Here is a 27,250-nt window from a genome sequence, read left to right as displayed (position 1 = left end):
TCATTATTTTTAATTTGATCCAATTGTTTAATTCTTGCTAAATAATCAAAAATAATATTTTGTAATGGTCTAGTAACTAGTGTTTTGCTATTGTTGTTTCATTTACATGGACAACGGTGGAGTGATTGAAGCTCCTTCCATCTTACAAAAAATCTGGATATCAAAAAGGTAGTATCAGAGTTTCACACCAATTCTCGCTCGTTCTACGCTCTTGCTTTGAGAATTAGAAGTGAATATTGATAAATTTAATTTGTTTTTATGGTGATATATGTACGTGTGTTAACTATATTAATGGATTTAACGTTCATTATTTATTAATAAAGCTCGGGTAGTGAATATACTTGCAAGTACGGTATCTCGGACACACGAACATCGTATCAAAATATTATAGAGCACTAATTAACATTACCTTAGTTTAAGCTATTCACTAGTATTGTAGAAATATTTTGGTATTAGCTATAAATATTGTATAGGCTAGATTGTAATTCATTTAAAGAATTCTTTTCTTTATACTTTATTTTAGGAAAAAATGTTTAGATTTGACGTTAATTCCTATGAAGTATATTTTCGTGGTTTTGGTTACATTCCAACTTTTAGACAACCTGAGTCATTGACCTGGACGGTTCTCTTTAACCGTTGACTGCAAACGTAAGTTTTTGGCAAGGCGCAATCACTTTCTATTAATATGTCGTTATTTATAAAGGAACTCAAATAGAATCGTGCGTCTGAATGATTGCCAATATTATGATATTGTCTAAGATGAAAGAGCCACTCCTGTCTTTTATAATTAGATATTAAAATTCCTGGTACACGAGAAAAGACTTGTATGTTCGTGACTTTGAAAATTTAATTTATTTAAATACATTAGACATATTGTTATTTAGACGAAACTAATAATAGAAAAAGAAAATTAAAACATAATTATGTAAACAGTTATCAGGAAAAAATTAAAAAAAATTGCACATGAATCACGATAATTTCAGATCATTTACAGATCAAAAACTACGAAAGTTAAGAATAGGATGTGTAGGGTACAGTAAAGATTAAAAGGAAGATACAGAAAGAGATAAGTGAATAGGGACGGGAAGTGAATAGCTTCACTGCAGAGACCTTTAAGGATTCGCCAAGAAAGGAAGACTGAGATGGGATATAGTTTTCGGTAGAGCATAAGCTATAACTAAGGGCTTCCAAAAAATTGAAATAGTTTCTGTGATAGGAAGGAGTTTAAGGCTTGAACCGGATGGAATAAAAGAGATGGAGAACGTGAGCATCACGTCGCTGACGAATGGGTATAACATTCTACATGTTCGTTACAGTTCTGATATACGGGAGTAATACTGAGCGTTAAGTCTCTATTCTGCTTTGATGTAAATTATCTTGGTTGAAGTTGTACTACAATAATAATATAAGGTTTATTTTATGTAGGCCAAGACATTCTACAATTTTCTATTTTTTACTATACTCCCTTTGTATTATTAATATAAAGAATTTCGTAGGTAGTATACATTTCTTTTTAACTTTTGTGAAATTAATTAGGCGATTGTGAATTCTTTTACGAAGCTTTGTTGGAATTCATAAAAATTAAACACGTTGTTATATGAAAGTTGTCTTGGAATGTTTCATTACGGTACAGACATTATTAAATTAATTACAGGAATTTCGAAACAGCGTTTAAGCCTAGTATAATGAATATAAAACATTCCTAATTCAACCCTTTGTGATTTTAATTAGGGAATTGATTTCATTTTTAATTAAAATAATAAATAATAACCGGGTTTTTTTATGACTCAATTTCATATTTTAAGAATTGTCACTTAGACACGTTTTTTTACATGTACATTTATTACATAAAAAGTGTAATTGGGAATAAAACTTTAGTCTTTGAATACAGGATGCCCATGCTCATCAGCTACCTCCTGTGCGCGAACCTAGAGCCTTTGTAACGTGGCGTCGGAACTACCCGATGTGGTTTTTTTTAGTGGGTATTGCTCACCCAGTCTCTTAATTGTAGAGATTCTGGTGTGGATCGACTTCTTTCTGGGGCAGTGTAATGGGCGTTTCCATCTCGGATATAAAAAAAAGGCTTTAAATATGTGCCCACGCAGCCACTGCTAATGTTTATAGACGACCAAGGGAGACAATACATGTTTAGGCGTGACCGACTAGCGCCAAACATATTTTGTATGAGAATTACACTCACTCTTCGACTCATGGCTTATGACGCTGGATGCCTGTCGCTAAATAATAGATCATTCCAGATGACAAAACAAACTCAGGCCCCAGTTCTATGAGATATTTTAAAGTTTCTTAGAACTTAAACTCTGTAACTGCTTATATTTATTTCTACCTTGTTCTTGTGATAGTATATGTATATAGTATTTTTATATATTTCTTACGATAAAAAAATCTTGAAAACATTTTTTTTTTAACTATAAATTTACTAGCTTTAAAACGCGCTTGCTTGAAATGGTTTATTCATTATAAATAAATTTTTAATCTAAGTAAAGTTAAGTTAAATAAGCTTTATCTGTCATCTAAATAATTTAACGACTATGTTACGGCGTATATTTAATAGGCGCGTGTATAAGAAGTCCACAATTCACTTTCAGAATTCTGTTGCTGGTTCCGGGTTCGATACCCTGAGACAGGGTCTACTTTTCGACTTGTTTGACTTCGGCCTAGATAGATTTTTTGAGTAATGATATGTATTATTTATCGATATTACTGTGGTCATGTAGACAATTTTATATTCTTGATCAAAGTTGAATTATGTCAGTTCGCACAGTAAAATCCGAATTTATGAATAAAATATTATTTAATAATATTGGTAATAATATTTTAAAAAAGATCTTATTTCCATTTATTACCAGTTCAAAAATAAAGGGCGTAGAGGCGAAAATACCTAGATTTTATACCTTTTTGTTTTTGGTGCGACGATATAGCTTCAACTCTTACCAGTAATTGTCTATTACTACTAAAGCTGAGTGAGGGCTGACTAGAACTACTTAGTTCCGCACCACTGTGGGACCCTGAGCCTGCCAAACAGGGCAGTCTTCGGAGCCCATGGACCCCTATATTTAGTGGGTGCCGGGCTTTGAGTACACTCTTACTTTAAACAGTTGGAGGTCGAATCTCTCAGGGAATATCCCTGGGAGACGATTCCACACACACATACACACAGTCTTGTGAAGCGAACTGTGGAAGGCTTCCAGGTAATGCTGATGAAATTTTGAATTGATACTGCTAATACGGAGTTGAAACGAGGCAGGAGGGTTCAACCCAAACGATTCTTCAGAACACTCACCATACCTTATCATACCTTTGTAAAAAACGCATGCACGCACGCAGCCTCCAAGTGTTTACCGTTTGCTCCGATTGATATTTAAAATCAAGACCGTTGTCATCAATTATCTAAACGTGCGGGCTAATAAGGGTTCGATGTGACATAAAGTGCTCTAATATATCAATGTTTATCTTAAGGCAGTGCAGGTGCTAGATAATTGTACGTGGACACGTGTTACAAGTTCAAGGGCGGAGCTTCGGTTGTTGCTCCTTGCTTTTTGCACGTCCGCGGCTTGCGCAACCGCCTCGCCCCGCAAACTGTAGCGTGACGGTGTGGCTGTCAGGGATGCCACAATAAGACTTTTAATATACGGAAGTGTTGCGGTTTTCAGTTCTTTTTGTTGGTCCTGAATTTAAGATACAATTTTTAAGAGCCTACAATGGCATCTAGATATCAGCGGATTGGATGAATAGCTCAGAAATAGTGCCTCGTATTGGCCACTTTATCAGATTTTATTTTAATTCAAGAAAAGATCGTACCAATTCTTAATAGGCCGGCAACGCTCTTGCGAGCCTAATGGCAATGTGAGAGAGGTGAGTGTGTGGTGTGTTTGTGGTAAATTTTTAGAGACATGAAAAATTCTAGTATCGTAGTCTATCTGTATCATTTTTTAATCTCAACTTTATATGATATGGATATGCAGGCAGTATATGACAGTTTGGACAGCTGTTTATGGAACTAAGTCATCCAGTCCAGTCTCCTTCGAGAGTGTTAATTTTAAATAGTGATTTAAGTAGCTTGTAAATTTTGTCATATATTATTCAATTCGTAACTGGTGCCATCCCTATTTATGTTATTATGAAGGGTGATAAATAAGATACAATGGCAGTGAGACTTAAGTTTTTATCTTACGTTTATACTATACTTAAAAATTAATGTTTATAAGGGTTGACAGGATGTATTTTTTAATGAGTCAATCATAAAGTTTAGTGACGATACGGCCTATGATCATAACCTGGGCGTACAATACAATGACAATGTTGCATAATTGTACAACAATGCAGAAAGAAGCTATCTCTTGTATACTAAAAAGAAGACAGAAACTTGGCACATTAAAAACATTTACATAAACATTACTTTAAAATGTTTTAGGTACAGGTCTCGGGCTAAATCTTTATTTATTGATCAACTTATAAGTTACGTTACGTTACAACAAAATACCTCGTGACATTAAAACTAAACGAATGAAACTTTTATTAAAAATAAGAAGACAAGCATATTAACACAAATAAGAATCCTCTTATTCAAGATAAAAATGCATCTAAATATGCTGGTCCTCCATGGACCATTGGACAATCAAATTAGCCAAAATCAAGTGGTTGCCAATCTAGTCATAAATATAGGTTAATTTTTCCTTTTATTGTTATTTTTTTTTTGAAAAAGTTGAATCTTTGTTTCTTTTTATGACGAATAATGTAAAATCTATAGTTTAAATAATTGTGAATTGGTGACCATCATGTATATCTACGTAATATTTAAGTTTTCTGCTGCATTCTCTAAACTATTTTAAAAGAGTAAGTGTGTAGTTTTTTTCCATTCTTCTTCATATGAAACAACTACCTTTCGGTAGGGCAAATAAAGTCATTTTTAAAGAATAAACTTTAACTTGTAATTAGCATACATTCATAAATACATTCAAAAGTGCCTTTTTAATATTCCTAATTGAAATAAATGATTTTACTTTGACTTTCACGTTATAACTAATTTATTGCTTAAATAATTTCTTAGGTATAAAAATATGTGAAAAGTATTCTAAAAATATTTTTTTGATTAAAATTGTTGAAAAATAAACACAATTTCTTCATATGTATTGATCTGTTAATTCTTGCATAGTTTTCCTTGTAGTTAGTTTAATTCAAAGTACATTCTTGTTCCAAGAACTACTTTTAGGTCCTGTTTAACGAGTGAAGGTTGTATACCTATTACCAAAGGTTCATGTTAATAATAAGAATTCAAGCCATGATCTGGGTTTAGGAACAATTTTTTCTCATTGAGAAAATTGTTTGTGAATTTAATTTTGCTTTTAAAGGAAAATTTAATGGTGTAATAATAATAAATAGGCCTCAGATTTCCGTATCTGTTTTATGATCAGTTGTAAATCTAATAGGGAAGCAGGACCAGCTTTCAGTGCTTGCCAAACGCCGTCGACTTTTTGGGTCTAAAACGAGCTGGTTTCCTCACGATGAAAGCCATTAACTAGCCACTTGGCTTACACTTAAGCGGCTTTATTAGCTCGAATGGTGAAGGAAAACATCGTGTGGAAATCGACTTGCCTTAGACCCAAATTGTTGACGGCGTGCGTCTGGAACAGAAGGCTGATCACCTACTTGCCTATTAGATTGACAAATGCTCATGAAACCGATACATAATTCTGAAGCCCAGACGTAAAAAGGTTGTAGCGCCACTGGTTTTAGAGAGATAATTGCGGTCCTTAGGAATCATTGGCTATTCAAATACACTTCTCGGATATAAGAAGTTAGTGAGCTTTTTGCGTATGACGTAATAGTTTCTGTATTATTTCAAAGTCTCCATTTATTATTGTTTGCATTCCTCAAGGGTATTATAGCCCTGATTACTTTGACGTATTATAATTTTCTTTTTTTTCTCTTTCGCTATGGTTGAACGATTTTTGATTTGATACATACATTAGGTCTAAGATATTTTTTGTCTATTGTTAAGAGTTGACCGGCTACTTTTTTTGAGATTGGTTCGGATGGACCGCTCACTGTTGTATACTAATACTTAACATTTAATTTCAGTGTCGCTACAACCTTTTTAGGTTTGGTACAACCTTTTTAGGTTTGGTATAACCTTTTTAGGTTTGGGCCTCAGATTTTTGTGTGAGTGTAAGGTAAGCCGGTTTCCTTTTGATGATTTCTTAATGCGAATGTCTCTTAACGAGAAAGTCCATTAGTGCCGGGTGTAGTGTAGTATCGTTATACTACGACCTCAGGGATGAGAATCGCACGCTGAAGCCACAAGGCCAACACTGCTCTCATCTCCATGTGAAATATACCATATACAAAGATATACAGCATTTTGGTGCTGAAAGATTTTTTTAAATCTATGCAGTTGTTTTGAGTTTTCTCGTTAGAAACATACATCTCCTTTTTGTAAAAAATTCTAGAAGTCTTGAAATATTTGTGTGTATATAGTAAAGAAAAAAAAAATTAAATCAGATCAATATTTACGAAAAAACAAACTACTATAATCAATATTTTTGAGTGGATTAAAAACTAAATTTCGCTGAGTAAGTAGATGTACTTTATAACTGCGACGAAAATTTGATTTTAGTTTTAGTATTTCAGTTTAAAGTCGATTTTCAATTCTATTTATGTAAAATTTTCAATGTTTTTGGTACGATAGATTTATTGCGTGTTACTGTGTCACAGTTACCATTGAATCTCGTACCTAATATGGTTTGGAGCTGAGCATTTGGTGATTGCGCGGGCGCAACTGAGTCAACGTCCATTCGCCTAAATAAGTACAAGGTTATCCACCACCTGAGTTGAGACCTAGCTCACATTCGACTATATGACCTGAATACCTAGGCTAGCATTTACCTCGTTACCTAATTTATTATTTAAGATTATTTGTATATTTTTCGTATAGCTTTTATAAAGCATATAATAACGTATCTGTCGAACGCAAAAAGTTTACAAGTATTTAAAAAAATACTTTAAAAACCTTAAACTTTATAAAAGAAGAGTGCGTCTTTAAATGAATTACAATCTAGCCTATACAATAATTATGGCTAAGAAGCAATATTATGTTGACTTAATTTTCTACAATACTAGTGAATATCTTGAACTAAGTAAATGTTCATTAGTGTTCTATAATGTTTTGAAACTATGTTCTTTTGTCCGAGAGTATTAGAAATAAGAACCTTAAGGATCTTATTCCTGGGAGTGTTATAAAAAAAACCGACTATTTTGGTTCTACAAGATGATCTAAAAAAACAAAAGATTTGAATGAAAATATATTGTAATTAAAAAAAAAATCTTTAAGAACACTTAGAAAATGCTCATATGGATAACATCACATCGCTGTTCATGACAAAGAGGCGATATTACAATGCGGTACGCATTTCCCAGCATTTCGATTTATCTATGGGAACACAAGATTCTAGGAATCAAATATAAATTGATTTGAAACGAAAATAGACGGGTTTTCTCGGAAAACTCCGGCTAAATCATGCAAGACGAAATGAGATTACTTTTTGCGGACATAGATGATAGATATCTTACTTTGAATAGATTGGTCGTTTTTTGACGTCCTATTTTATAAAGACTTTAAATGGAATCATAATATTATGGAACAAATCATTTTCGAGCTTAATTGAAATAACAATGGGCTTTTGGGTTACCCCTGTTTGTAGTTCCTGTCTTATGTCAATTAGATTGTTTGATTAAGAAATTTGGTATTATATTGTTTGGCAGCGTTGGTGATTTGATGCGTAACTGATAAATTTGATTATTTCTCATAAAGGGAAATATCGCAAGAAAATTAGAATCTACTGCGTTTTAGACGCAAACATCGGCGCCCTGCGTCAGGCACATATATTGAGTTAAGAAAGAGTCTATTGCCAGTTCTTCTCTTCCGTTCTACGCCCTTGATTTGAGAACTGGCAGTAACTGTAAAATTAGAAGCATTTCATATACATATCAATTTTTGACGTTCATAAGTGTACATTGTGTTACCTATAAATGATTTTGATTTTTATAACTGAGCACCTACTTGCTTATAAAAAAATTGGAGGTCCACTGATGTAGCTTCATTGGCCTTTTTATTATATACAGTACAAACGATTTTATATAGAATGACGTCCACTTATGAAATTCTGTATCTCATGTTTAAAATCCCATTAGCAATTAATATGCCCTTACATTGTTCTTCTGCGGTGTCTTACAAAGTCTATTATGTATTCATACATATCGAATGACTGTATTTGTCTATTTGAATGTTTCGCGAGGCCTTCAAAGGTTTGTTGAGTCAGAGGCCTGTGGCCTTGGCGTATTAAATTGTGGATTATCGCATGGTACAACTAGAGAACAAGGCCGCGGAAAACTTCCTTCATGAACAAAGGGATTCTAATTGAAACTAGTTCAACAAATTTGGTGAGGCCTGTTGTCTTAAGTAGCTTGTGTTCTCAACAGTGCAATCTCGCATACTTACCTTTTCAAACTCGTATGTCGTCGTGGTGATCAGTCCATGGAACGCCTTGTCGTCCAAGGGAAGGTACTAGACCGCGCGGAAGGTTGCCTACGCTTTGGACTGACCGGATCAAGTCTGCCGAAGGAGGTTCACTGCATGAGTGCATCAGGGTGATCTGATAGGTAACAGTGGCGAAGAAACAATGTCTTGAAGCGCATCACATCTGTTCCTTTTATTCTACTACGTAGTGATCACGACCGCTCTGTCAAGTGTGTACCGGATATAAAGAAGTTGTTAGGAGGAATTGAAGAAAGAATTAAGAATGTTCTTTAACGGAATTCATATATCTTGTAGCAAGAGGGTAAGATATGAATTCATTGTGGACGTGCCGTAACTCTGTACAAATTATGTATTCCTATTTTACCCCTCGAACTCCATAAGAGAATCCCTGGTGCAAAAAATGAAAGTTCAACATCCGGCTAACAACCTAAAGAGGATTTTGAAAGAAATGCTTTTAACATTATTTATTTTTATATTAATACAGTTTTAGTGCGTAAATTGTTACCAGTGCGTTCGTCGACACACTGTTCAAATATTCGGATGTGAAGATAAATGATTCATATTTATCCAGACTGCAGTTCAAGGGCGCAATTAATTTGTATTGATTATAATGATTCGAAATGTTCCATACATTTTTAATAAAACCATTTAAATGTACGAAATATCTATATTACATATTAATATAGACTTTATTATTTTTAATATAGGTAATTACTTGGTGTATTAAAACCTAAACATTACAATATTTATAATTACAGTATTGATAATAATAATTAAAAATTAAAACAAGTTTAGACAGTTTGGTCCCCGTGGCAGTAGTACCTTCAACGTTGGCAGCATTTCCTCGCTGTATTCCCATACTTATAGTCACCGGTACTAGCTACCAGGTGCCAAATTAAATCTTTAATTAGCGACTGTGTGTGTGTGTGTGTGTTGAACCCCACGGCCCAAGAGTATTTACTCCATTTCTTTATAATAGTTAAATATGTATTTAAATTCGTTATAGTAAGACTTGTCAACTTTAGTCTAATCAAATAAAAAGATAAATAAAATATATGGAGAGTTATTGATGTCTTCATTACATGTGCTACATATCTTGGGTTACAAAGTTTTTTGTAAATATGATAGGTAAACCTCGTTGGTAGCTTCTTGGCCTTGTTACGCACGTTTTAGAGCACGCCTATTAACCTAGTTATAATATCGTGTATTATTTCCTACACTAGCGCTCAGATCTCGCTTCTACAAGAAAAATCATTATCTTATAAAAGCAGTTAAAGAAGCTGAAAAGTTATTTTTTTACGGGTACCAATATTAAACACTATTTCATTCATAGAAAACAAATATGACATAAAGTTTCTGTATTCTATACTTTCTTTTGAACATGTTTATTTTATTTATTTATAACAAACAGGTGACCTTTACAAAAAAACAACTTACTAATATAGGCACTAACAAAAAATAGAACATTTGTCAGTTCACTCAACGGACAGTAGAAAAGGTCAGTTAATCAATGTCCGTTAACTAAAGTAATACAACGAATCGTATGGTGCCTTTTCAGAAGGTTACTCCTAAGTGGGTTCATGAACTAACAGCGTACGATGACATACCCATCACGCACATTGATGGTAAAGTACTGTAGTACTGCTGAGCTACAGCCTGTAACAATTTAACATTGCATACAATTACAAATTCGTAATATATACTGACGCTGTTAGTGTTGATTAAAGAGTTGTCCAAAGATAATTGAAAACTAAACGTTTTATATAAATGGAACGTGGCTCGATTGGTAACGCTGAGTTTTTTATGAAGAAGGGCGTTATAGCAATTAATTATATACAATACAATGCTTCACAGTACCTTTGAAGGTGTTAGCTAATTGTTTATATTGTTTGCAAAAAAGAGTAAAGTGCGTGCCGGACGGGCATTGTGTACCACGATCGCGAAATTAAGCCAATCAGTCACGGTCCTTGAGAAAATGCTTCATGTAAAAAGTTCGTTAGGAATTTATTTTGTTAATTGAATAGTTTTATGAGGCCTCTTCACGCAGGTGAAGAGGTGATCGTACATTGTTCACGCCGTGTATGGTATTGCGGTCGGATTATGGTATTAGGATTTGTATGAGAATTGGGAATGTTATTTGGTTTCTGATAGCGGTCTTGAGGGGTGGTGAAGAGACTTTGCTGGTGGGATTGTTGATCAGGAACGCTTAATTATTGATTAACAATTGTGGTCATATTTGCTTTGTATATGCTTCATTATGTTAAATCTTGAATTGTTTTATTTATGATAGTATATGACGGAGGAATGGCGCTGGTATCAGCTACCATTGTCATTATAATTTAATTTTACTTTGATCAAATTAATTGAAAACTGTTCTGTGGTTCACGTGATTTACCAGATTATAAATAAACGACCATTGAATGGTCAATAATAACTCCACAGTCTTTATTATAAAAAAGTAATTTATCATACCATTAAACATTTGAAACTTAATGACAATAAAAATCTATTAAAGTAATCTTTGGAACGAGGCCTTTGATTGTCGTTTGACTCTTTAGTCGATTCGCTTTAAAAAAAACTGAAAACTTTAGAAAGAAAATTATACTTAAATAACGTCGGGTCACCTATCTTCTATTCCAAGAAAAGTGAGAGAGTAATATCCGGTAAAACTTACTTACCTTACCAGCACATAGATATATTTAATGTGACTAAAGAATGCTATATATTAAATATTTATTATAATAATCAATGAATCTTAGAATTTATAATCTAGAATTTAGTATGAATTTGTACTTTGTTATATTTTTTGTATAAATAGGTAAAACTGTGCTTTCGTTCATGTTTGAATGTGTATTCCGTTTTTGGCTTTTGTGTATAATGTAATTGTTTAATAAGTAGCTGTAGGAATACGTTAATAAAAATAAAAAAATAAACTTCTTGGTAACATAGCGCACTGCTGCGTGGAGGGACAGGACCATGAGGGACGCTTTCATATTCTACCAGTAATCCAGAAACCCAAGGATAAATACATTGTCATATTAATTCTAAATTGTATCCTTAATTCTATAGTCACAGTCGTAACGGTAGTGGGAAACGGGAACGCCCATACGATAACCATTAATGTATGTGATACGTTATAAAATTGTCGCTATGTAATCGATTTGCCGTAATTAGCTCGTTATGTAACCGGATGACGGCATTCCGGCGTGTTCTAGGAATTTCTCGTGCGGATCAACAGTTGCATATTGTGTAGTATTGGTTTTTTTTTTATGTAATAGCAGGCAAACGGGCAGGAGGCTCACCTGATGTGAAGCGATACCGCCGCCCATGGACACTCACATTGCCAGAAGGCTCGCAAGTGCGTTGCCGGCCTTTCAAGAATTGGTAAATGGAAAATTCTCTTATTTCTCATCTGATATAAAATTTTAGTAGGCAGTTTCTTAGTTTAAATATTTTAAGTGACTTAATTGGGATCTCAATTTATTGGAATCTTTATCTATGTTTGATCTCGGGTTACTCGCAAATGTCTCTATTGATTTACAGAAAAATCAGGTCAGGCTCTGATGATGGATAGTTTTTATCCTTCTAATTTTATAACCACTCTCAAAGCGATGTAGGTTTTTATAAATATACTGTACATTTTCTGTCTGAATACCTTGGTTAATAAGAAGTGGTGATGAAGACCATGGAGCTCCTAACGTCACGTTCAGCGGAGTAGCATGGTCCGTAGGTCTAGTTCGGTCTGTCTGAACTTTACTTAACCCCTGTCTGAAATACGAAGTATTTGTCAGAAGCTTTTACGTACACGTACAGATAAAAGATATTTTTCTCGTGTTGCTAGCCGGATGTACCCCAAGAATTTAGCATAGACACGCACATGTTTCCCGTTTCTTTACGAGCGTGCATTATTTACAGCATTTCAATAATTCATACGGAGCTACCCCGATCGTTTTACGATTACAATAAAAGTGCGTTTCTGCGTCAGGAAAATATATTTTTTTTGGAAGACTGTTTTGCTTCGATACATTATAGTATTGCTGTATCAGTCTCATATACAAATAAATAAGGATTTTTAGGTTAATTTCAATCCCAAAACTTCCTCTTCTTCTTATCTTATCTTAAAAATGTATTCGAATTCTGAGGCCCCTATAACTATACTACTACCTATATGCTTTTTTTAAAATTAATACAGTACTTTTATGCCATTGTGTCCAGGGACTTTTTCTATATCTTACATTTGTACTTAAAAGATACAATATATGAATTACAATAAACTAGTTCGTATATAACTCTATCATACGCTCTCACAGCTCATCCTTTCTAGGCAATTCGTTTAGGATCTACGCTTAAATTCTGAAATAGGCTCTCTGAAGCCATACGATAGTCTAGCTCCTCTTCTCCTCTAATCTTTCTTTCTTCTCCTCTCTTCCTCCTAATCTTTTAAAACTCTTCTGCATAAACATTTCTTAAACCATATCCTATCCTGTTCAATCGCGAATTATGTGATTGAACATCTTATTCTTTTGTATTGCATCGCAATCCGTGAAATTAGCTTTTCTTTTTATATCAAATGGCTATGCCCTTCTTGTACTTTCCCATCATATTTATTTTTGTCCCTTACCTTGCCCAAAAGAGATCGCTTATTAGCGATAAGGCAGGTTGTATCTCATAATTTGTATGTATCATGTTATTGGTTTTGTGTAAATATTCTTTAGTCTTCAGTTTCTTAGCTCTAAATGAGACACTGTTAGCATATACATAGGTATATAGGTGCCCACAAACAATGTACATACCTATGTATATGAACATTGTTGTGGAAAATAATTTTATCGTTACCATGACGCGTTTGTTCAAGGATTGTTTAATTAGACATCATTTGAAAGTATTATTATGTGTTACAGTCACAATATATATTGTATAGGCAGTCAAATTTATGTAAAGATAATTTAATTGTTATATATGTGTTTAAATGGTGTTCTGATGGACTTTTTAGACTGCCTATATAAATATTTTATTCTATTGTTTAAGCATATTTTTAAGGATACACAATTTTAGCCTAGAGCGCTACATTATCCAAATTAGGCCAAGCTGAGCTGTCAAAGCCCTTCAACAGCTAGGTACGCTGACGTGATCTCACATTTTTATGAAAACAAATGACAATAGTTGACCTAAAGACACCGGTCACCGATACTAGAATCAGTGTACTGTTTCCTACCCACTAAATTAGTCATATTACGTAGGGCTGTCTCATTTCTAACATTTGTGTCTTGGCTGTTCTGCCTTGTGCAAACGTACTCAAAACAAAACAATAAAATGCAGAACATTAACGTTTGACGTTCATTTGTTTTAAAACCAGCAGTCTTTTTCAAATTCCATCCGCAAAATCCAACCTAGGACCTCCAGAACAGATCAGAATCCAGAGCTCGATGTATTTAGTAGTGCTGGAAAAAAGCTCTAAGCCCCTATCTGGTACCTAAACCGAATTGTTCAGCAAATTACTAGTAAAAACTATAATTGGAAGTGTAATATTGAATTTTTTTATGTCAACCATAATTGTCAAATATTTTAGCATAGACAGCTTGTAACATATACTGTAGATTAGCATTATATATGTGGTGAACATTAATAATTAAGTAATGAAAAAAGGTTATTTGTCAAATAATAGAACTTTCAAATAGATGAATAGTGTAACTTAAAAATCGGTCAACTTTTTCATCTTTAATTTAGGTATGTTTATTAATATTTTTTTAGTTTGAGTTGTTTGTTTTAGACAACCCTGTAACGATGATGTAATTCTAGTGTGGCTCTTCACTAAACTCTCGTAAATACTTCATTGAAATTTATTACTACAGGAGATATCTAGGTCTTATCCGGGGTAGGGCTGGGATTAGCTGGTGTTTATCGATAAGATGTGTACACTAGTTTTATAGCCGTCTTAATATTAACAAAAAAAATGTTTATAAAGGAAATCTCTGTTAAATATTCTCATATATATTAACGACTTATGCGTGCTTAGTATACTTGCAGCCTGAGTCATGTATGATTTAAGAATATCTTCAGACCGATTAACGAAATACCTACTTAATTCCAGCTTGCCGTAAAAAAATATATTTAAAAGCACAAATCCAAATGGAAAATATTGCAATTACGGTCTAGCCTATAAAATTTAATCTGTATTTTGTGTGTGATTATATACTTTATAATTATTTGCGTAGATACATTTTATGGATTAGTTTTGTGTTGTATAAGCAGTGTTGGCCTAGTGGTTTCAGCGTGTGACTCTCATCCCTGAGGCCGTAGGTTAGATCCCCGGCTGTGCACCAATGGATTTTCTGTCTATGTGCGCATTTAACATTCGCTCGAACGGTGAAGGAAAACATCGTGAGGAAACCGACTTGCCTTAGACCCAAAAAGTCGACGGCGTGCGTCAGGCACCGAACGCTTTATATATATATATAAATATATATATATATATGTTATTAATATGCATCTGATATAGTGATTAAGACATTTACTACACCCAGTTAACTGAATGAGTAATCTTATCATTCAGTCAGAGGTTAAAGTTTAACCAGCGTTTTTATGAATCAAGTGTAACATTCAAACTCATTGTGGGCTGTGACATCATTGCAATACTATTGATGTTAATTATATTACCAGCGTTGTTAGTCATGACTTTTGGCATCTTTGCCAATTATAGGGCGTCTAGGAATTTTGGTGTAAAATTACTATATCCGCTGGCTTGATATGAAAAACAATTACATTTGTTTATTTATTTTGGCAAAATATTAAATACATGCCGACATTCAAATGAATTTCAATTAGAAATTTCACAATTTTTTTTTTGTATATTTTCTACGGCTTTTATATATTACTAAGAGCAGTGTTGGCCTAGTGGCTTCAGTGTGCGACTCTCATCCCAGAGGTCGAACATCGTGAGGAAATCGGCTTGCCTTAGACCCAAAAAGTCAAAGACTGATCACCTACTTGCCTATTCGATAGGCAAATCATCATGACACAGATACAGAAATCTGAGGCTCAGGCCTACAAAGGTTGTAGCGCCATTGGTTCTATTTTTATTTATATATTATATTGTATGGAGACCAGATTTAACTGGCCTACTCCAGCACAATTCTGACAAAAGCAAAATAAAGGCATTTTATACAATTTATGTTTTTTCCTACTAATGCCTTAGGGTTATCTTAAATATTAAAGGTTTTCCCACTCATTATTTCTATTCTTTAGTTATCAATTGAAAAGCCGGATTTCCCTTCATGTAACGCTAGTAGTTCAGAGTCAAGGCCTATGTCATATTAGATTGACCTCCCAAACACAATTGAGTTTTATGGCAGCGTCAATTTGCACTAGGAATGTCAGTAATCCGTCTAATTGTGGACAAATTCTTTGCGCATGACAAGGCGTTATGGCGAGATGGAAGTCTGAAGTTGACCTTTAGCTACTGAAATCAACTTGGGTGCTTCTACTAGGCTCCAGCTCCAAGCTACACTTCTGTAGAGGTAGTGAGGAAGACGAATGAATTTTAGGTGTAATATTTTCTATTGTTAAAATCTGACTTACATAGAAGTTGCTATATTCGTTTTCGATTCGTCTTTGATTATAAAACAGATACAGAAATCTGAGGCCCAGACCTAAAAAGGTTGTAATGCCACTGATTGATTTTTTTTTATATTCGTGTTTTGGCGTTTGTAAATTGTTTTTGCGAAAGGAATTTATATTATAGTCTTGCATGGCTAAGGGATGGAACTTCTCGATCTTTGTGTCTCAAAAAATAAAAAAAACAGTGCGGTTCAAGAGAAGAGCAAATGGGCATATTTTAGGCAAACATGACTTACCTGCCTGTATCTTACCCTCAACCAAGTAAGATCAAGCTATCATGGAAGCGAAATAAACACGTTGATGAATTGTTGTAGAATCAACATTTTATTAGTTTCCTCTTAAATTACAGTCTAGACATTTATCGATTTAGATTAGATTTCCAGTAACCTACTAAGTTACAAGATATGCGCGTGAGTCATGAATGAACGGTTGACAAGTGCTAGGAATTTATAAACATGTGAACGCCATTCATGATGACGATGACGCAGACCAAAGAGATTTTAGTAGTTATTTAAAGCTTGTTAAGACCATATGCGATAATTAATATTTTTATGATGTACTAATTTAATAATGCAAATGATTTTCAAATAATTGAAAAGAATAAAAAATATTATTACCTAGCTTAAACTCATACTCAAAATAATTTTATTCATGTAAACAAGTGACACTAATGAACGTCAGAAAAGAAGTTAAATTAATTGTAAATTTACACTTACTACCAGTTCGCAAGTCAAGGGCGTAGAGCGGGTAAGAAACTCTCCGCCACTCTTTTTAATCGCTACGTTTTGAGTCATACTAATTGTTTAAACTGGCGCAAATCAATCCCAAGTATTAGGATCATTTAAATATTCGTCAAATTTATTGATTTATATTTATATATCATTAATATAAAAAGCTTTATTGATATATTTAATGAGTGCTATGAATTTATTGTAAAAAACGAATACAATTTCCATACAAGGAGTGGTTGGTCGTACACTCAAATTGGTTCATTTTCGAGTAGTATACTGTTGAAAGTCACCATTTGTTTTAGAATTGTAATTACAGAACTATTATTACTAAATATCATACAATATTCTCTAATCAATAGGAGGATACCTATATCTCAAAAACTACTGAAGAGATTTTGTTGAAAAGTACACCTTTTGATAACGAAACATTTATTTAGATAATATTACATAATTTAAAATTGTTTTTTTTTTCAGATTCGAGACGGCATAGACTACAAAACGCGAAGTAAGTTTTTGCGACAATTATACCAATTTCTATATTATATTCATTTCAAATCGTAATAATACGTCATGTCAAAGCTCTCAATTTCTATATACCTATTATATATTTTAATCGCTGAATTGTACCTATTATCACTTTATAGAACTGAGTTACTAGAGTACTCTTTCGTCTCTCTCTACGTAATGTTATCAGTTAAACAGATAAAGCTATAGTTTCTTGTAAACCGATTATAGAAGTGTGATAACTAAATACCGTCAACACATCGGCGAGCGTAAGATGTGTTTTATTTTCCATTCACAGTCATTTTGAACATGTTAATCATACCTTTCTACGATAATATATTTGTAAACAAAACAAATGACACATTATAAATGGTTTTCAAATAAACGATAAAATTATCAACCAAATGTTGGTGTGGATAACCCTTCTTCCGCTGAAGATGGCCTCTGACCCCCGAAGCTCCGTGGTACTAGATAACTGTATTGTTTAGATTTGTTTTAATAAATAAATCTATGAAGTAAATTGTAAAGTATTAGACTTTTTGTTGCTACGTTATTTTTTATGATACAAGGAGAACAATCTGATACTGATTGAAAATATGAATATAAAGGGAAAATGATATGAGTATTCAATAAGATCCATGCAAGTTCCTCACAATCGAGTAGCCCGCAATATCGCAGCACAACTCACGAAGGGACTGTTTGTATTGGAGTCGTACGGGTCCGCCAAGCATTCGCGAATATACACTGTTAATACATAATTATGTAGGAATAAAGAAAATAATAATAATAGCAAATAATTAACCAGGTTTCTAAAATGACTTGGCGAAATGAAGTAGCTTAAAAGTAATTTTTTGACACAGCTTTATGGTAAACCCGAAACTGTTAAGGACCATTAAATGTTGAGCACAAATGAGACAGGCGTGTAAAAGGGCCTTGGGTAGAATGCCTGGCGAACCCCGAGGGTCGGGTCTCGCTACCTCTCTGAATAGCAGAGGGATTTGAATGTATACCCAGCCCCACAGTCCCCGCGTCAAGCTCGATATCCTTGGCGCGGGCTTGCGCAAGCGCATTTTCACCTCGTACAAAAAAAACGGCGTGTAAAAGGGATATTTGTATCTAGTCAACCAATTATTGAACTTATGGCTAATTTATTTATCGCACTCTAGTGGAAGAAATAAAACGATGACGTGTTTCGTTTGTTTGTCATTGGTCAGTCTCTAGTCGAAGCAGACACGTGATACGTATTCCGATTTGACGCGAATCATATATTCGATATGTTATTTTATATTTTCTCGGCTCACATGAATTTAAATCTATATAGTATTGAGAAATTCTTCAAACTGCAACTCAAAATAACTTTACTCATATAGGTAACCAAGTACGTATAAACGTCAACAGACAAGATGTTAAATTGATTCTTTTCCTTAAAAATTTTCATTTACTACCAGTACGCAAGGGTCGTAGAGCAGGCAAAAAGAAATTCTCCACCACCCTTCTTAATCGCCAAGTTATGAATCATACAAATTTGAATTGGAGCAAATCAATCCCAAGGATTAGGATCATTTAAATATTTGTCAAATTTATAAAAAAACTTTATTGTATAATTTACGTTTCACGATAGTTTTAGATTTTTTCAGTGATAATTCTCTAGCTCCGCTTGGGAGTTTGTTGTAAAAACGAATACAATTTCCCTTTAGGTGGTTTATCTTCTGGAGCCTGGTCGGTCGTAGGCTTAGATTAGCTCTATTCCGATTATTATACTGGTGAAAGTCACCATTTGTTTTAAAATCGTTGTGTTAATCTTCTATCTTGTATGACGAAAATTGCATTAAGTGAAACGCCGCTTAACAACGCAAACACGAAACACAAATTAACAAGACAATAATATTGCGACAAAGTTAAACGGCCAACTAGATAGGCGACTTCCCGATATGACAAAAAACTGATGACTTTTTAATTTATGTGGGACTCGGGAGTGACACGAAATAACTGTGATTGAGATTAGGCAAAAAATAACCCGTTTGAACTAAGCGTTGGTAAAATAACTAGTGAACTGTTTTTCTGATTTTAATATAAGTATTATAAATATCGAGGCCAGCAATTCCTTGAATGTGGCGTATGAGTTGTTGTCTTAAATTTTAATTTAAAAAAACATGGTATTTACTAATAAATTTGTTATGGAGGAGGTGGGAGACAGGTATTTTTTACTTGATAGTGTTCTCAAAATACACGTTATAACGTGTGTTTGTCATAATGATTTTTTAACCTTTAGCATGTTTTACAACACAAGCAAGTGCTAACACCTAAAAAATGCTCGGTCTTATTATACTATTTTCACTTTATGAACTGGCCTTACAAAAACAAGATTTGACGGTCAAATCTGTTAGTGTTTCATTGTATTGATGAAATAATCAATAATTCTACGAAATTCATCTGAAAAGCTTGTCTAATCAAAGTTCCCGGTGACGTCACGAGCAAATCAACCCCGCTGAGTCACATCCGGTCCGGATAACACCCCATTCTGAGTATTAATAAAACAATACGTCACACATGCTTTCAACTGTTGCAGGGCGGTCACTTTAATATGCGGGTGGGCTAAATAACTGTAATTTTTATTATTCGTTTAACACTGTTAAATATAAATTACAAGTAGTATTATGGAGTTCACTTAGAGGCAGAGATAGACACTTAATTCTTCAGTCGCACTCTTCATTTCTGAAGGTCGTCGTAGTGGCCGTACAACTCGAGCCAATCGTGATCGGACCACTGAGGGGACCAAATAAAGACACAAAAAATTAGTTACAGAAATGTTGTTGCAGTTGAAATTTCTTCAAATTTTATCCATAGTTATCCCTATTAAAACCAAGATTACTTTAACACGTCACAACTCTGGTCGGCAAAAAATAAAATTAAAAAAATACAGTTATAATATTTGTATGGTCCAATTTTCGTCTCGGAATAACAAGTTGTGATTATATATACATTGTCTAGGTACCAGTTTAGTCATCTGGACATAACCTACCCCACAGTTACATTCGGAATGCGCAAGCGCAGCCGGCGTCCGGTCGCGCCGGTCGGCAGATGTAACCTCGTCAGGCTGCTAAAATTATTATACCTTATAAAGACTGAGTTAATCCTATACGGTCAATGACCTCAGGTTGCAGATTTAAAAAGTTAGGTCAGTCAGGTCTATCTTGTATGTAACGATTTAAGGTTAAGACTCAGTTGAGTACAAAGATCTGACTCCTTAATATTAAAAAAAAAACTAGTACATTTTTGACATACAGCAGTATGACTGCAAACTAAACTGCTACAAAAACTAAACTCTTATATAGTTATTTCGACTATATTTTTGAGTGTTGTGCCCACGAGAATGTAATTGCGTGCTTCTATTTCACCATGCCTCCTGCTGACAGAAGACAAATCTTTGTTTTAAAGTTATTTTATTATTATTAATTGTTTAGAAGTCACGTGGAACATGGTGTAATGGTTGAAGCTTACAAACATTGAGTGAAACAAAAAAACTTGTCAATTAAAAAGATTGGCGGAGACTTTATTGCCAGTTCTTCTCTTCTGTTCTACGCCCTCATTTTAAGAACTGGCAGTAACTAAAATTAATATCATTTCATATATAATTATCTTTTGACGTCCATAATAAGAGTACGTTTTGTTACCTATATGAATAAATTGTTTTTGAATTTTATATATTTCTTTGGGAACTAATTTTTTGAACTGATATTTAAATATTATTGTGTAATAGTTATTGTGATTTGTCGAAAAAAATAATGGGCAAGTATTTCGTCTTACAATGTTAAGTTTAGGTAAGGTTTAAGATGGCCCATTTAACTATTTCACTGCTCAGTATTAATTATATGATTTCATAATTTTTTACCGCTCATTTTTGTTTACTTGCTAAGTTTTAACTGGCGAACTTGTTACTAAATATGCATTTTGTAATTTTAAAAGCAAAGCAAAGCTTCATTTTGGTTTGTTTATATTTTCAAATTACGACGTTGTTTCGTTTACTCACTAGACCAACGCTCGCAATGGATTCGCGGTGTTATATAAAAGCTTTATACAAATGGTCAAGTTGAAGGTTTTACGCAAACATATCAAGTTTCTATTTACAATTTATATACAACAACCAAATTACAGAATATAAAATCAATACTTAACCCTTAAAAATATATCAATATAATTCCGAGGATACTAGCGCAGATATAAATATGTAATAATAAGAATTTAGTTAACCGGGGAAGTGGAGCGCGTGACGTTATGGGAAGGAAAACAAAGCTGTTTTTGTTTGAAGAAATAATTTACTGAATTTTGAATTTTCAGTCTTGCTTCTCAAAGAATGTTTAATAACTCGATATATAGAGCTTTACATAGGAATAAATAAAATAAAAATATATGAGACTCGAATAACACTTGTTACTCCAAAATTAAATTCGGCATCGCACTTGCGAGCCTTCTGGCTATGTAAGTGTCCATGGGCGGCGGTATCACTTATCAAAAGGTGAGCCTCCTGATTGTTTGCCTCCTATTACATAAAACAAAAAATACACTTTATCTTAGTATTCTTTAAAATAGAAAATTTTGGACCGAAATACATAACATGTAAATGATAGACCATTTTGTTCCACCGCGCTATGTATATTTACGGTAAATTAAACATGTCGACAGTTCACTAGGCCGAAATTAATAATTGTATAGACACCTGGCTGTAGGCCTGTGCAATGTTACCAGTTTCTTAATGTAAGTGTACATAATTTAACCTGATTTCCATAAACAAGAATTTTCTACCTACGTTATGGATTCTATATTTAAAATACGTATTATTTATAACAAGCTCTTTATCTTTCATATATTTTATATGGTTACACAATATGCGTATTAAAAAATAATTTAGTTCTTTAATTAACCGAAGAGCTGGATGAACTTAGAAAGCGCTTAAGACATTTAAACTTCTTTATAGACAAATTTTTAAGGAGGTTCAGGTACGACGTTTTATAATATCCAAATTCCTACAGATAATTCACTACTATTGTCAACTAAACGTGTCTGTTTGGGAAACGAACTCAAGTACTCCATGTAAATTAACCAAGCATGACCGATATGAATCCTCATAAAGCAATTTGCTATTCAGACATTTGTGCCTGTGACGTCATTTGTGTCTCTCAATGAACTCCATAGAAACCGGCGCTATCCGCCTGTTTGTGTGAACAGGGTCACCGACAAATGACTCATGCCTTGTACTATACCTAATACAATTGCTAATTATAATTATTTATTTGATTGTAAGACGATACACTCGTGATATAATTGTTAATTACCCACTCTTCTATACTAAGGTCTAATAGTTCATATTAGTTGTTTTTAATCGATGACATTACCTGGCTGGCTGGACATAGATGCAACTCACCTTCTGATAGAGATACCTGGAGAGCCTGGCCTTCACCTGCGTAAGTGTTCTTGCAAAGTAATTAGGAATTAGTATAGATAAAAAAAGAAAAATTATATGCATAGGATTAATTTTGTTTTGTGCAAGAAATACATTTACTACTTATAAAAGATATAAATCTTTTAATAGTGGACTTTATTAAACTACCTTATATACGGACTATTGTATAGAATGCATTACCTGTACACATCGTACACCTAACTTTCGTACTAACTGATCTAAAACTATCGTGATTCATGTGCACTTTTTCTTTTTCATGTGTCATTGTCTTTAATATTGTTCTAATCACTGTTTACTGTCTTAATAAATGTCTGTCTTATGTATTTTTGCACTTCTTGCGTATGCTACAAAACGTAATTTGTTTTTCTTACAGTTGCCTGGAAGAGATCGCTCGAAATTTTATTTATTTATGACAATTGTATTATATTTCTGTACATGCAACGAAGTGTTAATAAATAAATTAAAAAATAAATCAATGGCTCTTAAACCTTTTTAGGTCTGGGGCTCAGATTTCTGTATCTGTTCCATGATAATTTATCAATCTAATACAACAAATAGGTGATTAGATAGGCCTTCTGTGCCTGACACACGTCGTCGACTTTTTGGGTCCAAGGCAAGACGGTTTTCCTTCACCGTTCGAGCTAATGTTAAATGCGCACATAGAAAGACAGTCCATTGGTGCACAGCCTTGGATCGAACTTACGACCTCAGGTGTGAGAGTCGCACGCTGAAGCCACTAGGCCAACACTGATCAATAATGTAAATAAATTAATATTTGTATATAATAATATTTCTGTACCAGATAAGACTGTTAAACCTACCGGTTTATTTATAAACGCTGTGATGATGGAAGTTACAATGCAGCCGTAATTAGCATTTGTCGTATAAACGTGACGATGTCATTTCTATAGATGTTAGCCATATTCAATTAAGTAAAACACAGATTAGTTTATCTGAATTTGGAATTGTTTTGAGCATGGTAGCTCGATATATTAACATAAATTAAAGAGGAATTCTTGATTTAATAACATTTACAACATTTGAGAATTGGTCGATATTATGTGACTTAAGGCTTTGAATTATCACAAATTGGAAACTCGACATGAAAATAAGATGTCTTGCAAAAGCTTGTCAGATTGAAAGATCAATAGACACAATTAATACGGAAATGTTTTATTTCGTTGCTCCGCGAAAATATAATTTTTGGGTTGACATCAAAAGCATGGAATAACTTTGGTGTTAATTTATCCTTCTAGGCAGCCAAAGCCTTGGGCTATGACACGATAAAAACACATAATCAATCACAAACATCACTAATTTTTTTTTAAATTTTCGATACCTTTTACATTGATTCTCATCTTTTGAGTGATGTTTTGTACAGCCTTTCGCGATAGACTATCCAACCTAAAGTTGTCCTCTTTTATACAGGACTGGACAAACGTTTGACCACAATCCCATTTTCACCTGATGTGTCTGTGTGTGGTGTGATGGTATGCCTGTTTAACCGCGGCTTAGAATCCATATTATACTGCATAGCCAAAAAAAATTTTGTATATAATATTAGTATAAATCTATGGTAAGTGTAAACATTTAAGGACAAATCGACTTCTTTCTACTGTTTTACACTTGTGGCATTTATAAAATTATTTGACGTAAGTATAATTTTCGTTGGCAACACCGGCTTATATGGCAATGACATAAAGGTCTGGCTTCCGAAAGTAATCTCCATTGATTTAAAGTGCATTAGTGGAGTCAATTAGGATGTCAGACTGAAATTTCATACGAGACATTTGGTAATTAACATTATTATTCGTTATCACAACCCATAAATAACTCGGCCAAAACGATATTTCAAATGTTAAATTTGCATTTAATGTGTCGCGAGAACATTTAATATGACACGAATAAATAAGAATGTTTTGGTATGTTTGCAATGAACTGTTTGGAGTAGTTTACTATTGGCCGGTTATAAAATTCTTTCACTATTAGAATACAATATTAACCGTGAGTAACTAACAAAGGCTATATTTATTCGTAAAGTGTATTAAAAAATTAATTTCCAGCTGTTATACCAGGATAGGCCACTTTGATATCTCTTAGAGTGATTTTATTAATGTAGTCTTAATCTTTGTCCCTAAACCCATTGGGCTAGTAATAATATAATATAAATACATTTTTGCAGTCAATATTTGTATATAAACAAATATGTTTTTTTCCTTATGCACCAATGATATCACCAGTATTAGTTGGATTGATTCATTATCCAAGTGGCTTTGTGCACTAAACTATGAAGACACTGAATTACTAGGACAAGAATACTTAATACAAGCACTCTTTTATACCAGCACACTCAGGTGGAGTGTGTCCAATCTATTCGCAGCTTCGTAAATATCGTCAGAGTCATTCACTTCTGGTTCACAAACGTTGGTACCTGTATCTTTGATTTAGTAAGTATTCACAGTTTTTTATTTTTCTTTATATAATATTTTAGTGACGTTTGTTTAGTTACAATTACATTAATTTGTTCGATGAGCGGAGTACCCTGATGTCCAGGACTCAGGAAAACAATGTAACTTGATATATATAAATCAACTTTGAATTATTACCCTGAAATATAGTTGTAATAACGTTTTAATTGTTTTATTTTATTATAAATTCATTAAGATTTTACATATGTAGACTTATTACACAGATTTTTTTTAACTTTAAATTCTGGCAGGCCGGATTTTATGATGTTAAAATTTATTTTTTTGTATGTTTAAGATTAACCGCGGCAGGAGCTCGTTACGAACACTATTATATACGAATAGATTAATAGCCTAGGCCTATTCTAGCCTACATACCACATAAAAATTGTGTGAAAATCGATTACACGATATTCTTCAAAAAGCATTCACAAAATACATTATTGTTCGAAACTAGCCCGGCCTCAGTTATAAATCAGACCTGCATCAGACGCAAGCAGGTGATGGCTCGCACCCGAAACCTCAGACAAACTTGACATTATTGCCAATTCGGTTAAGGTCAAGAATGGTGCGGTGCTGCGGCCGGATGGGAAGCTGAGCCGAGTTCAGTAATTTCGCACAATGCAACGACCGGCTACGAGTAATTGCGAAACATCCGTCCGAAGTGCACACAATATGCCCGTGTGAAAGTCTCGCCAATATCGGAACACGTTCTGCTCGATATCTGCTTTCTTCGATTGATAATTTTTTTGTTGCTGTTAATATTATAGAGGGTTTTTGTTTTGTTCTTTAAATGGGTTCATACTTAATATATGATTTATTTCTTAAATTAAATTACGTAAAAAATAGCCAAAGATGCAATACATAATATATACATCTGCTAGAGATCTGCTTTCTTAGATTATTAATATTATAGTGGACTTTTGTTTTGTTGTTTGTTTGGCTGTATATTTCATTTATTTATTTCGTTATCCTACAGATAACATACATTATTTACATTAATTATACTAAACATATAGCCAAAGAGGGACATAATATATACAAAAATATTCCAACATTTACGAATGGAAAAATCAATAAAAATTGTTGAATACGAAATACCATACATACGTGAGGGTGTGTATGGATATATATTCAGATGTATTACGTAGAAGGTTGTATGTAGAAGGTTTTACAATATTCAATACTCACATAGAACATATAAAAGATAATACAGACTACGTCTTTGACCGAGTTAAACAATTTAAGGAGGAGATTATCAGTTGGGTATTTTTTTGTAGGTAAGCTTTTTACTACATAAATGGCACCTTTTTAAAAGTGTACTTCAATAAATAAATCAATCGGGCGATTGTAGTTTGCGATGGACCGGAAGTCTTATCGTGCGGACAACTGTCCAATTTGATTTGTCGGCATAGATTATCTATTTACATTAAGAAGTAGTCGGTCTTTTCAAACATATGCCTCTTAACTAAACACGTTGACAAGTTTCCATTAGCTATTGTTTCAATGGAGATCGCTGTGATAAATGGGTCGTGTGCAAATGCAGACAAGTTTGGAAAGTTATCTTTATTGGCAATTCTTTAAGTTAAAATGATAAAAATTGTGTTCCATTCGATGGGAGATTTAATATCTTGGTATCTTTGATGACTGTTTGTTAATTAGTATAAATTGTATCTTGACAAAATTGCGTCTTCAAATGTGTTTTTCGAATGTAACGATTGTTATTTTAATTTAAGTAGTTATTGCTGAATATTATATATTATAATGGCTCGGAGTTGTGCTTAGATGAACATACAGAACTGGAATTGGTTCCTTCCATCTTTGAGTAATTTGAAGTGGCTCAAAAATTCTGCTGATGTTAAGATTAAAATTATTGATTACTAATAAATCAATAATTTTCCTTGTCCACTAAATC

At 33.5% G+C, this 27,250-nt stretch overlaps 1 protein-coding gene across 1 annotated transcript in view; it reads left to right on the top strand.

The window, feature by feature from the left end:
• The window catches only part of LOC123710355 (mitochondrial cardiolipin hydrolase-like), a 125,296-nt gene that overhangs the window by 83,688 nt on the left and 14,358 nt on the right, over window positions 1–27,250 (top strand). Inside the window, exon 6 of the mRNA XM_045662185.1 lies at window positions 17,380–17,410. The gene's annotated coding sequence lies outside the window, so the exon portion shown is untranslated. The remainder of the gene's footprint in view (window positions 1–17,379; window positions 17,411–27,250) is intronic.

The sequence above is a fragment of the Pieris brassicae genome, chromosome 5, assembly GCF_905147105.1.
Source record: "Pieris brassicae chromosome 5, ilPieBrab1.1, whole genome shotgun sequence".
In the NCBI taxonomy this organism is placed as follows: Eukaryota; Metazoa; Arthropoda; class Insecta; order Lepidoptera; family Pieridae; genus Pieris; species Pieris brassicae.
Note: the sequence above shows the minus strand (reverse complement) of the source record. Positions and strands in the feature narration are given on the sequence as shown.